A 14,742-nucleotide genomic window follows, 5' to 3' on the forward strand; every position below is an offset into this window, starting at 1 on the left:
TCAAGAAAATTATGCACAACAAAACACATACACTGCACGTGCTTCACACACAACCAACACATACACTTCCTAGAAACGGAAATAATTTAAGACCAAAAAAACCTAGGACAACAACAACAGCTAATCTGTCTCAGAAATCTTTTTCCTCTCGCACTCAAGCTGAACTTCAGTAGCAGCACACCAACAATAGTTTGACGGTGCCTGAGAGGACGCCACCGACAGCAGCTAGCTGCTGGGAGAAGCTTTGTCACTGAGGGGGAAGAGGGAGGTCGGGAGGAACAGGACGGTGACCAGAGTTTTTCTAGAAACAAACACTGGAGGAGGCAGAGGGGCTGAGAGGCTCGGTGTTAGCATTCTGTACAGGAGATGGCAAAGGCGACCTGCTGGTGGTGGTGGCTGGCGACCCAGCAGCTCGGCAGCCCTCTGGCCGGAGGGCCGCGTGCAAGATCTGTCATCCAACCGCCTCTTTTCCTCTCTGCCGGATGTGGCCACCAAGCAGCAAGTCATGCCCTCATCTTGCTGCAGGTCGAGCCCTCCTGGAGGTGCAGGTGGATGGGCAGGTAGGCACGGTGGATGGCGAGAGAGAGAGAGAGAGAGGAGCATTCCACGATGACGGTTGGCGCAGTCCGCAGCGACCACAACGGCCACGGAGGTCATCCCTATCCTATAAGGACCGGGATCTTGCCGGATCCATGTGTGCAGGCGGTCACGAGGGTGGCAGTTGCGGCGGCGTGTGCTGGATGTGGCAGGCACGACGATGGGAGGGTTGGTGGAGACGGTGATGCGCGGGGTCCGAGGCAGCACCGACGAGCTGGGGTGTGAGGTGGCGGCGGCGTCGCGTGGGGTCAGGGGCGGCGTCGCGCGGGCTCTGTGGTGGCGGCGGCGCGAGGGATGAGGGGTGGTGGCGGCGGTGCGCGGGGTCATCGTCGGTGGCGCGCGGGGTCAGCGGCGGGGTGGGGCCACTGTCGCCCGGGAAGGGGGGGGTCGAGATCCAGGGGAGGGCGAGAGGTGCGGAAGGTGGGACGGTTGGTTGGGATGTTTTTTCTTCTGCGTGATCTCAGGAACAGCTAATCAGGCCCTTATAGGGCGCGCCATGATCCAAATAGCTATTCTAATCCTGGGATTAGAATAGTGCTACTATATAGCTTTTCAACGGTGTATCGCAATAAACACTATTCTGATCACGGGATTAGAATACATACATAAACACTATTCTGATCACGGGATCAGAATAATATTTTGATCACAACCTAAACTGCTTGAGTAACGCGCCTGAACTTCCCTCTGTACGAACCCGACCTTCGGGCTATCTTTGCAACCGCAGCTTCCCCTACGAATTATTCTAGTTAGTCGTGTTCTATATGATGTTAGTGTAATCTAGAAACATTTTTAGCAACTAAATACCAGTTTTAAATAGGTATCTCGCTCGTTGGCGGATTTTGCTTTCGGGTCGTGATAAAATTGCGTTTTTTTGCAATTTTACTGCCTGAGTTGTTCGACCTGAACTTCCCCCAGTGTTAGGTTAAACTTCCGCCAACATTGCCCAAATGGGCTTGCGATACACCGTTGGAAAGGTATGGACACTAGTATCATGACCCAAGTTAAATTCTTATCAAAACGTAAGCGGTTTAAGAGCAGTTTTGAAAATCGTTTTTTCTTCACAAAAAAATGTGAATCGTATTTTCAATCGCATTTCAAAACCGTTTATCGGAATGAGGCAAATAATATGGCATTGGAAAGATGCTGCAAAACCGCTCCTTCCACATGTTGAAAGTTTTCTCTAGTTCCCTACGGTTAAAGAGTAATTTGGAAAATCGTAAAATTTCACAAACCGAACAGCCGAGTTCGTATTTTCGATGTCATTTCTAAACGGCTAATCCAATTGAGGCAAATGATATGGCGTTGGAAAGCTTATGAAAATGTGCTACTTTTTCATGTTGAAAGTTGTTTCTAATTTTCAACGGTTTAAAAGTGATTTATAAAACGGTCCAAGTTGCACCGAGTTTGTATTTTTGAGCTAATTTTTTAACTGTACGTCCGAATGTAGGAAATGTTATGGCGTTGGAAAGCTTGAGGAAATACGAAACTTTTTGGTATATATTGTTTCTCCCAATTCCTTACTATTTTAATCAATTTTGAAAATGGCTAAAAACGTATTTTCGCCTTAATTTCTACAAACTTTATCAGAATTGAACAGATAATATACCGTTGAAAAAGCTATGGAAAATGCGAAACTTTTTCATGTTGATGGTTTTCTCTGATTCCTAGCTATTTTCAAGTAATTTTGAAAACGGCGGGATCATTCGTTCCGCCTTTATTGCGAAACAGAGTCTTCGAAAATGCACCGCGTGATGAACCTGAACTTCCCGGCATGTCTACTTTAACTTCACTCTGTTTTTCACATGCTTTTTTTGGTCGCAGCGCTCCATCCACTACTCGTAGCTCTCGGTCCACTCCCAGAATTGAGCAAGTGATATACTGATGGAAAGCTGCTGTAAACACGCAATTTTCCCGTGTTGATCATTTTTTCATACTCATGGCGGTTATAAAAGTTTTTTCTCTAAAATCCAAGCATAGTAGTTGAACTTCGTGTTGTTTTCACGTTGAACTTCTATGACGTATTTTTTTTGTAATTTTCTCATTGATTCGTCAGTGTTACACAAATGATATTTCTTTTGTACAAACCTCCCTCACCATAATTTTTTGCACTTTCTCCGACCGAGGACTTGAACTTACACAAATGATATTCATTACTATAGGGAAAAGTCCTAGTTATGTAATAAACATCGAACGACTCACTTCTTTAAACTTTAACTTCCAGATCTTAAAATAACAGTGGCAAATCCATGTTTACAAACTTTTTAAACTGATCGTTTTTCTAATTTGACCTTCCTGGTTTTTTATAAACATTTTGAACTTCTATGTTTTTTAAATTGGAACTTCTCCAATTTTTTAATAAAATGTAGAAACACCTTTTTTATAAACTTTTTGAACTGCTCCATTTTTAGTTTTTGAACTTCTTGGTTTATTCTGTAGTGACGGCGAAAATTACAGGTTTGTAATAAACATTGAACCGCCGTATTATATAAATTTGAACTTCAAGTTACTTTTTAGAAATGGTTAAACTTACAAAACAAAATTATGTTTTCCACCATTTCTATGAACTTACTATGTTATATCTTTTGCAGTTTTATTTTTTCAATTTGACATTCTTGATATTGTAATAAACATGGAACTTCCCCATTATTTAAATTAGAACCTCTAGGTTTTTTTGTAGAACGGGGATATTCCATTTCCTCTATAAATTTTGAGCTGCTCTATTTTTTTAATTTGGCCTTCTTGGGTTATTATTTAGTAACGGAAAAAATCCTAATGTAATAATAAGCATTGAACCGCTCTGCTATTTGTATTTGAACTTCTAGTATTTTACGAGAAAATCACCATTTTAGGTTTTATTTTTCTTTTAGTAATGAAAAAAACTCGCAATAATTTTTCGTAAACATCGAACTTCCTTCTCTTCTCTATTCTTTTTTCGTTGTACATGAGAAAATATGTTTTTTCTCATTTTTGTGTACTAAGCACACACACGCACATCACATCCACAATTTTTTGGTAGTCAAATGAAAAAGGTTACACTCCCACAAGCATAAACAAACGAACTTCCCTGAATTTTTTAGCATAATACATGAACTTCTCTGGTACAAAATTGTTTTGTCTCTGATACTAGTGGGTGGAGCCTCACAAGTGGCGGTGCTGGTTGTCGGACAGGCGAGAGGAAGAATGGTGATGCTGGGGAAGGTCTGATTTAGTCATTGCTGTAGTCCACGCACCACAACATGGACTTCTTGGTTTTTATTACTTTTTGTAGTAACGAAAAAAAATCTTAGTTTTATTTTAATAACCTTCAAACCGTTGTGTTTTTACGCCTCGGGGACGACCATGCAAACATCAGGAATTAGGAAGATCTATTTTTCAGTACATCTTCTCAAAAATGCACATTTTTACTCTATGCGAACTTCAAGTTTTTTTATACATGAATTTCATTATGAATTTTCATTTTATTTCTGCACGTGAATTTCATACTTGGACTTTTTATCATGTTACAATTTTTTGAACTTTTTTTCTTATATTTGAACTTCTTTCTCTTTCTCTTATATACAAAAAAATAAAGTAAAACCACCCGTTCTTTTCCTATGAACTTGCCGAGCTAAAAAAATTAAACTCATTCTAGATTTAAAAAATCAACTTCTAAATTTTTGTTTCATGAATTCCTTGGTATTAATACATGAACTTTTCAATAGGACAATTTCTAAGTTGCAAAACATGCACAAAAAGAGAAGAAGGAAAGATGTAAAATGAGTGTGCAAAAGCTATAGAAATTTGGGGATAATTTGAGCATAAGAATCAGCAGCAAAAAGACAGTGGCAGACTTACATTTCTCCACCACACATTCTCAAATGACCTGGCCACACAGTAACTACATGCACCCAATCCTTTTTACATAAAAATGCACTAACTAGTGGCAGACTTACATTTCTCCACCACACATTCCCTTCGTATCTTGTCTCACGTTATCCACAAAGTGTTGATGCGTTATCTTCTTCGTGCTTTTGTTCTTATTACCTGTACTCTGAAACAAGCAACATCTTGATTCAGAAAGCAACCGTAATGGTGGCCAATTTTCTGGAGAAGCTTCCATGCATTCTTCTTTTTGCAGCTGGACTTGCCCATCAGGAGAAGCTGACCTGCAATGGTGGCCAATTTTCTGGAGGGATTCTGGAGTTGGCCAGCGGGGCAGCTCGGGGTGTTAGAGGCAAGGGCACGTCTAGGTAGCCAAGAGTACGACCGCCAGCAACGTGCAGGGTCTACAACAAGGCCATGGGCGCTGTCTTCCACGGGATGTAGGTAGCGACAAGCAGAGCGGCGTCTCCGCCAGGAATAATTTTGGATGTAGGGTCACGCACAACTCACCACCATGGTTGCTGGAGAAGTCGCGGCGAGCTAAGGGGCTGCAGCACACGAGGTACGAATATACATGAGATATCTTTTTAACATGTACAGTACATGGAGATCCCAGTATACATAAATATTTTCAGGCAAATGGCAACTAGCGACATGTGGAAACAGAAAGAAAGTCCCAGCTGAATGCTTGCCACCCGTGGTAGGTAATAAACTAAAACTTTGAACGAAAAATGTTAAGAGGGAATTGGTCTCAGAAGAAGTCTCCCTTCACTAGATTCAGTAGAAGTTGAATTGGATGGTGGGCAGCAGGATCTAGGCTGATGTGTTCATGGATGGCCAGCGGCTCTGTCGTTGAACGGCCCGTGGCTGTGTAGTTCAAAGGCTCGGGTTGCTTTGGGAGGACGCAGGGCGCCCTGCAGATCGGATCAAGGTGAGGGTGCTCTCCACTACCTAGAAGAAAAGGCTCTGAAGGACAAAACACACACACACAAGAACAACTGCACATTAGGATTTCTAAATGGTCCTCTGTTTGTAGACATAAAGTATGAACACATGCATTAGCATGTACATCTCAGTTCCTCACATTATACATGGTTAATTCTTTTTTAACAGCATATGAAATGAATTGTCAAATCGATACTCAGAAATGGGCTCCCTTTTATGAAGATCAATACAGACCCAATCGTCCATGGTTCTTCTTTTAACATACTAAGATGAACAGCAGAGAACCAGCAAAACTGAATTTGCAAACAATATTGTAGAAGCAACAAAGTTTCCTGTAGCTTTGAACGAGTAGAGCTGATTTGGAAGAAGTGGTGTAGGGGTTGAAGCAAGAGATGATGGGAAGGTCAATCAAAGGAGCTGCAGAAGGTCACACATGAAGGATGCCAAGGCAGCATGTGCAGAGTTGAGTGAAGGAGCATGGTGTGTTTGCATAGAGGACATGCCGATTGGGTAATGCCCCTGGGCGGCGGCTTCGGGGAGCAAGGGCGTTGGTGCAGGGGGCTGGCGGATAATGGGAGCAGGGCAGCAGACCCCGGGAGGAGCCAATGGTTTGGCAGGTCAATCTCATTTTCTCCAGCAGGATCCTCACGCGGGGGCGGCGAGTGGCTCTGGCGTGCTGTAGGAGATGCTAGGAGGATCCCTCGAACTTCCTCCGGAATCAGCCTCGAACTTCTACCGACAAAGCGCCAGCGGTGCTATGGGAGGAGGTCGACGTCGGCGTCGCAGTAGAAGGCTTGCGGCGGCGTCACGCTAGGTGGGGTAGGCGGCCTGTGTTGATTCCCGGTTGGGGGTTTTCAGGGGCAGCGGTGCACGGGGTTGGCGGGGTGGCGGCGCCTGCGGTCAGGGGAGGCGGCGCCTGGGTTGGGGGCGACGGCCCCTGGGGTTGAGGGCGGCGGCGATTGGGTGGTCCCCGGTGATGGGTGGGTCGGTGGTTTCTTGGGTGGCGGCGGGGATCCAGGGGAGAGAGGTGCGGGAGGTGGGGAACAATGGTTGGTGCTTTTTTTGCATCTTTGGGATTTGAGGAACACCGCGTCGCTCCCTATATAGGGCCCCATGATCCAAATAGTTATTCTAATCCTGGGATTAGAATAGTGCCACTATATATATATACACACACACATACATACATACATACATACATATTTTAGAGTGTTGATTCACTCATTTTGCTTCGTATGTAGTTCACATTGGAATCTCTAAAAGACTTATATTACGGAACAGAGGGAATACATCATCAAATTATGCTTCGAGTAAAATTTACATCATAAAAAAACCTTTTTATATCACCAAAAACATTCAACTCAAACAGATAATGTAAAAATAGGTGTTGCAGCGAATCAACCTTTGGTCGGATTGTTAGAGGGACAGTGATATCCCCAGCCCACCAGGGTTCAAGTCCTGGTGCTTGCATTATTCCTGGATTTATTTCAGGATTTCCAATGATGCGCTTTCAATGTGAGGAGATGTTCCCATCGACAACGAGGCTCCTATGGTGACTTTATAAATCTCAAGATGATATACCGATTCAGTCTCTCGAAGGTGCTCATAGAGGTAGATGTGCGTGTGTGCATTCATGGGGTGAGTGTATGCACGTATGTATGAGCGCTTGCGTCTGTATTGTCTTAAAAAGTAAGGTGTTGCAATGCATCACGGTTGTCTTTTTATGGGTGCCATATTTTACACCATCTATTGGATCACCTGATGGAAAAATAGCAGTTGGCGATGCATATTTTGCTCTAATAGTGTGGTCCCTGTTGGGGAACGTAGTATTTCAAAATTTTCCTATGCACACGCAAGATCCCTCTAGGCGATGCATAGCAAAGAGCGGGAAAGAGTATGTCTACGTACCCTTGTAGACCGAAAGCGGAAGCGTTATGAAACGCGGTTGATGTAGTCGAACGTCTTCGCGATCCAACCGATCAAGTACCGAACGCACGGCACCTCCGCGATCTGCACACGTTCAGCTCGGTGACGTCCCTCGTACTCTTGATCCAGCTAAGGCCGAGGGAGAGTTTCGTCAGCACGATGGCGTGATGACGGTGATCATGAAGTTACCGACGCAGGGCTTCGCCTAAGCACTACAACGATATGACCGAGGTGGAAATCCGTGGAGCGGGGCACCACACACGGCTAAGACAACTATCAACTTGTGTGTCTATGGGGTGCCCCCTCCCCCATATATAAAGAAGGGGAGGAGGGGAGGGCCGACCCTCTTTATGGCGCGCCCAAGGGGGAGTCCTACTCCCAGAAGGAGTAGGTTTCCTCCCTTCCCTAGTTGGAGTAGGAGAAGAAGGAAGAGGGAGAAAGAGGGAAGGAAAGGGGGGCACCCAATTTGGATTAGGCTTGGGGGGGGGTCGCCCTCCACCTGGCCGCCTCCTCCTCTCTCCCACCAAGGCCCAATAAGGCCCATTGACTCCTCGGGGGGTTCCAGTAACCCCCCCCCCCCGGTACTCCGGTAAATGCCCGAACTCATTCGGAACCATTCCGATGTCCAAACATAGCCTTCCAATATATCGTTCTTTATGTCTCAACCATTTTGAGACTCCTCGTCATGTCCGTGATCACATATGGGACTCCGAACTACCTTCGGTACATCAAAACACATAAACTCATAATACCGATCGTCATCGAATGTTAAGTGTGCGGACCCTACGGGTTCGAGAAATATGTAGACATGACCGAGACTCACTTCCGGTCAATAACCAATAGCAGAACCTGGATGCTCATATTGGTTCCTACATATCCTATGAAGATCTTTATCGGTCAAACCGCATAACAACATACGTTGTTCCCTTTGTCATCGGTATGTTACTTGCCCAAGATTCGATCATCGGTATCTCAATACCTAGTTCAATCTCGTTACCGGCAAGCCTCTTTACTCATTTTGTAATGCAACATCCCGCAACTAACTCATTAGTCACATTGCTTGCAAGGCTTATAGTGATGTGCATTACCGAGAGGGCCCAGAGACACCTCAACAATCGGAGTGACAAATCCTAATCTCGATCTATGCCAACTCACCAAACACCATCGGAGACACTTGTAGAGCATCTTTATAGTCACCCAGTTACATTGTGATGTTTGATAGCACAATAAGTGTTCCTCCGGTATTCGGGAGTTGCATAATCTCATAGTCATATGAACATATATAAGTCATGGAGAAAGCAATAGCAATAAACTAAATGATCATAGTGCTGAGCTAACGCATGGGTCAAGTCAATCACATCATTCTCTAATGATGTGATCCCGTTCATCAAATGACGGCTCATGTCTATGGTTAGGAAACTTAACCATCTTTGATTAACGAGCTAGTCAAGTAGAGGCATACTAGTGACACTCTGTTTGTCTATGTATTCACACATGTGCTAAGTTTCCGGTTAATACAATTCTAGCATGAATAATAAACATTTATCATGATATAAGGAAATATAAATAACAACTTTATTATTGCTTCTAGGGCATATTTCCTTCAGTCTCCCACTTGCACTAGAGTCAAGAATCTAGATTACACAATAATGATTCTAACACCCATGGAGTCTTGGTGTTGATCATGTTTTGCTCGTGAGAGAGGCTTAGTCAACGGGTCTGCAACATTCAGATCCGTATGTATCTTGCAAATCTCTATGTCTCCCTCCTTGACTTGATCCCGGATGGAATTGAAGCGTCTCTTGATGTGCTTGGTTCTTTTGTGAAATCTGGATTCCTTTGCCAAGGCAATTGCACCAGTATTGTCACAAAATATTTTCATTGGACCCGATGCACTAGGTATGACACCTAGATCGGATATGAACTCCTTCATCCAGACTTCTTCGTTTGCTGCTTCCGAAGCAGCTATCTACTCCGCTTCACACGTAGATCCCGCCACGACGCTTTGCTTAGAACTGCACCAACTGACAGCTCCACCTTTCAATAAAAACATGTATCCGGTTTGTGACTTCGAGTCATCCGGATCAGTGTCAAAGCTTGCATCAACGTAATCGTTTACGACGAGCTCTTTGTTACCTCCATATACGAGAAACATATCCTTAGTCCTTTTCAAGTATTTTAGTATGTTCTTGACCGCTGTCCAGTGATCCACTCCTAGATTACTTTGGTACCTCCTTGCTAAAATTATAGCAAGGCACACATAAGGTCTGGTACATAGCATTTCATACATGATAGAGCCTATGGCTGAAGCATAGGGAACATCTTTCATTTTCTCTCTATCTTCTGCACTGGTCGGGCATTGAGTCTGACTCAACTTCACACCTTGTAACACATGCAAGAACCCTTTCTTTGCTTGATCCATTTTGAACTTCTTCAAAACTTTATCAAGGTATGTGCTTTGTGAAAGTCCAATTAAGCGTCTTGATGTATCTCTATAGATCTTGATGCCCAATATATAGGCAGCTTCACCGAGGTCTTTCATTGAAAAATTCTTATTCAAGTATCCTTTTATGCTATTTAGAAATTCAGTATCATTTCTGATCAGCAATATGTCATCCACATATAATATCAGAAATGCTACAGAGCTCCCACTCACTTTCTTGTAAATATAGGCTTCTCCAAAAGTCTGTATAAAACCATATGCTTTGATCAAACTATCAAAGCATATATTCCAACTCCGAGAGGCTTGCCCCAGTCCATAAATGGATTGCTAGAGCTTGCACACTTTGTTAGCACCTTTTGGATCGACAAAACCTTCCAGTTGCATCATATACAACTCTTTAAGATATCCATTAAGGAATGCAGTTTTGACATCCATTTGCCAAATTTCTTAATCATAAAATGCGACAATTGCTAACATGATTTGAACGGACTTAAGCATCGCTACGGGTGAGAAGGTCTCATCGTAGTCAACTCCTTGAACTTGTCGAAAACCTTTCGCAACAAGTCGAGCTTTGTAGACAGTAATATTACCATCAGCATTAGTCTTCTTCTTGAAGATCCTTTTATTCTCTATGGCTTGCCGATCATCGGGCAACTCAACCAAAGTCCACACTTTGTTCTCATACATGGATCCCGTCTCAGATTTCATGGCCTCAAGCCATTTTGCGGAATTTGGGCTCATCATCGCTTCATCATAGTTCGTAGGTTCGTCATGGTCAAGTAACATGACTTCCAGAACAGGATTACCGTACCACTCTAGTGCGGATCTTACTCTATTTGACCTACAAGGTTCGGTAGTAACTTGATCAGAAGTTTCATGATCATCATCATTAGCTTCCTCACTTACTGGTGTAGGAATCACTGGAACTGATTTATGTGATAAACTACTTTCCAATAAGGGAGCAGGTACAGTTACCTCATCAAGTTCTACTTTCCTCCCACTCACTTCTTTCGAGAGAAACTCCTTCTCTTGAAAGGATCCATTCTTAGCAATGAATATCCTGCCTTCGGATCTGTGATAGAAGGTATACCCAACAGTCTCTTTTGGGTATCCTATGAAGACACATTTCTCCGATTTGGGTTCGAGCTTATCAGGTTGAAGCTTTTTCACATAAGCATCGCAACCCCAAACTTTAAGAAACGACAACTTGGGTTTCTTGCCAAACCACAGTTCATAAGGTGTCGTCTCAACGGATTTTGATGGTGCCCTATTTAACGTGAATGCAGCCGTATCTAAATCATAACCCCAAAACGATAGCGGTAAATTAGTAAGAGACATCATAGATCGCACCATATCTAATAAAGTGCGGCTACGTCGTTTGGACACACCATTACGCTGTGGTGTTCCAGGTGGCGTGAGTTGCAAAACTATTCTGTATTGTTTCATATGAAGACCAAACTCGTAACTCAAATATTCTCCTCCACGACTTAATTTTCTTGTTATGATGATTTTCCACTTCACTCTGAAATTCTTTGAACTTTGCAAATGTTTCAGACTTATGTTTCATCAAGTAGATATACCCATATCTGCTCAAATCATCTGTGAAGGTCAGAAAATAACGATACCCGCCACGAGCATCAACACTCATCGGACAGCATACATCGGTATGTATAATTTCCAATAAGTCTGTTGCTCGTTCCATTGTTCTGGAGAACGAAGTCTTAGTCATCTTGCCCATGAGGTATGGTTCACAAGCATCAAGTGCTTCATAATCAAGTGATTCCAAAAGCCCATCAGCATGGAGTTTTTTCATGCGCTTTACACTAATATGACCTAAACGGCAGTTCCACAAATAAGTTGCACTATCATTATTAAACTTATATCTTCTGGCTTCAATACTATGAATATGTGTATCACTACTATCAAGATTTAGTAAAAATAGACCACTCATCAAGGGTGCATGACCATAAAAGATATTACTCATATAAATAGAACAACCATTATTCTCTGATTTAAATGAATAGCCGTCTCACATCAAACAAGATCCAGATATAATGATCATGCTCAATGCTGGCACCAAATAACAATTATTTAGGTCTAAAACTAATCGCGAAGTTAGATGTAGAGGTAGCGTGCCGACGGCGATCACATCGACTTTGGAACAATTTCCCACGCGCATCGTCACCTCGTCCTTAGCCAATCTTCGCTTAATCTGTAGCCCCTGTTTCGAGTTGCAAATGTTAGCAACTGAACCAGTATCAATTACCCAGTCACTACTGCGAGCATTAGTAAGGTACACATCAATAAAATGTATATCAAATATACCTTTCACTTTGCCATCCTTCTTTTCTTCCAAATACTTGGGGAAGTTCTGCTTCGAGTGACCAGTCCCTTTGCAGTAGAAGCACTCAGTCTCAGGCTTAGGTCCAAACTTGGGCTTCTTCACTTGAGCAGCAACTTGCTTGTCGATCTTCTTGAAGTTCCCCTTCTTTCCTTTACACCTTTTCTTGAAACTAGTGGTCTTGTTGACCATCAACACTTGATGCTCCTTCTTGATTTCTACCTCCGCAACCTTTAGCATTGCGAAGAGCTTGGGAATCATCTTATCCATCCCTTGCATATTATAGTTCATCACGAAGCTTTTGTAGCTTGGTGGCAGTGATTGAAGAACTCTGTCAATGACACTATCAACTAGAAGATTAACTCCCAGCTGAGTCAAGTGATTCTGGTACCCAGACATTCTGATTATATGTTCACTGACAGAACTATTCTCCTCCATTTTGCAACTGTAGAACTTATTGGAGACTTCATATCTCTCAATCCTGGCATTTGCTTGAAATATTAACTTCAACTCCTGGAACATCTCATATGCTCCATGACGTTCAAAACGTTGTTGAAGTCCCGGTTCTAAGCCGTAAAGCATGGCACACTGAACTATCGAGTAGTCATCAGCTTTGCTCTGCCAGGTGTTCATAACATCTGGCGTTGCACCTGCAGCAGGTTTGGCACCTAGCGGTGCTTCCAGGACGTAATTCTTCTGTGCAGCAATGAGGATAATCCTCAAGTTACGAACCCAGTCCGTGTAATTGCTACCATCATCTTTCAACTTAGCTTTCTCTAGAAACGCATTAAAATTCAATGGAACAACAACACAGGCCATTTATCTACAACAACATAGACATGCAAAATACTATCAGGTACTAAGTTCATGATAAATTAAAGTTTAATTAATCATATTACTTAAGAACTCCCACTTAGATAGACATCCCTCTAATCATCTAAGTGATCACGTGATCCATATCAACTAAACCATGTCCGATCATCACGTGAGATGGAGTAGTTTTCAATGGTGAACATCACTATGTTGATCATATCTACTATATGATTCACGCTCGACCTTCCAGTCTCAGTGTTCCGAGGCCATATCTGCATATGCTAGGCTCCTGAAGTTTAACCCGAGTATTCTGTTTGTGCAAAACTAGCTTGCACCCGTTGTATGTGAACACAGAGCTTATCAACACCCGATCATCATGTGGTGTCTCAGGACGATGAACTGTAGCAACGGTGCATACTCAGGGAGAACACATATACCTTGAAATTTTGTGAGAGATCATCTTATAATGCTAGTGCCGTACTAAGCAAAATAAGATGCATAAAGGATAAACATCACATGCAATCAATATAATAGATATGATATGGCCATCATCATCTTGTGCCTTTGATCTCCATCTCCAAAGCACCGTTAAGATCACCATCATCACCGGCTTGACACCTTGATCTCCATCGTAGCATCATTGTCATCTCGCCAACTATTGCTTCTACGACTATCGCTACCGCATAGTGATAAAGTAAAACAATTACATGGCAATTGCATTTCATACAATAAAGCGACAACCATATGGCTCCTGCCAGTTGCCGATAACTGTGTTACAAAACATGATTATCTCATACAACAATTCATATAATCACGTCTTGACCATATCACATCACAACATGCCCTGCAAAAACAAGTTAGACGTCCTCTACTTTGTTGTTGCAACTTTTACATGGCTGCTACGGGCTTAGCAAGAACCGTTCTTACCTACGCATTAAAAACCACAACACGGTATAGTGATTGCTTTTGATCTTCAGAAAGAACCCTGTTCATTGAATCAGATTCAACTAAAGTTGGAGAAATAGACACCCACTAGCCACCTGTGTGCGAAGCACGTCAGTAGAAACACATAATGTCGGTCTGAGCCGCTTCATCGAACAATACCGCTGAATCAAGAATCAACTAGTGACGGCAAGCAATATGTATATACCAACGCCCACAACTCCTTTGTGTTCTACTCATGCATATAACATCTACGCATAGACCTGGCTCTGATGCCACTATTGGGGAACGTAGTATTTCAAAATTTTCCTATGCACATGCAAGATCCATCTAGGTGATGCATAGCAACGAGCGGGGAAGAGTATGTCTATGTACCCTTGTAGACCGAAAGCAGAAGCGTTATGAAACGCGGTCGATGTAGTCGAACGTCTTCGCGATCCAACTGGTCAAGTACAGTACGCACAACACCTCCACGATCTGCACACGTTCAGCTCGCTGACGTCCCTCGTACTCTTGATCCAGCTGAGGCCGAGGGAGAGTTTCGTCAGCACGATGGCGTGATGATGGTGATGATGAAGTTATCGACGCATGGCTTCGCCTAAGCACTACAACGATATGACCGAGGTGGAAATCTGTGGAGGGGGGCACCACACACGGCTAATACAACTATCAACTTGTGTGTCTATGGGGTGCCCCCTCCCCCTTATATAAAGGAGTGGAGGAGGGGAGGGCCGACCCTCTTTATGGCGCGCCCAAGGGGGAGTCCTACTCCCAGAAGGAGTAGGTTTCCTCCCTTCCCTAGTTGGAGTAGGAGAAGAAGGAAGAGGGAGAAAGAGGGAAGGAAAGGGGGCACCCAATTTGGATTAGGCTT

The sequence above is a fragment of the Triticum dicoccoides genome, chromosome 2A, assembly GCF_002162155.2.
Source record: "Triticum dicoccoides isolate Atlit2015 ecotype Zavitan chromosome 2A, WEW_v2.0, whole genome shotgun sequence".
Lineage (NCBI taxonomy): Eukaryota > Viridiplantae > Streptophyta > Magnoliopsida > Poales > Poaceae > Triticum > Triticum dicoccoides.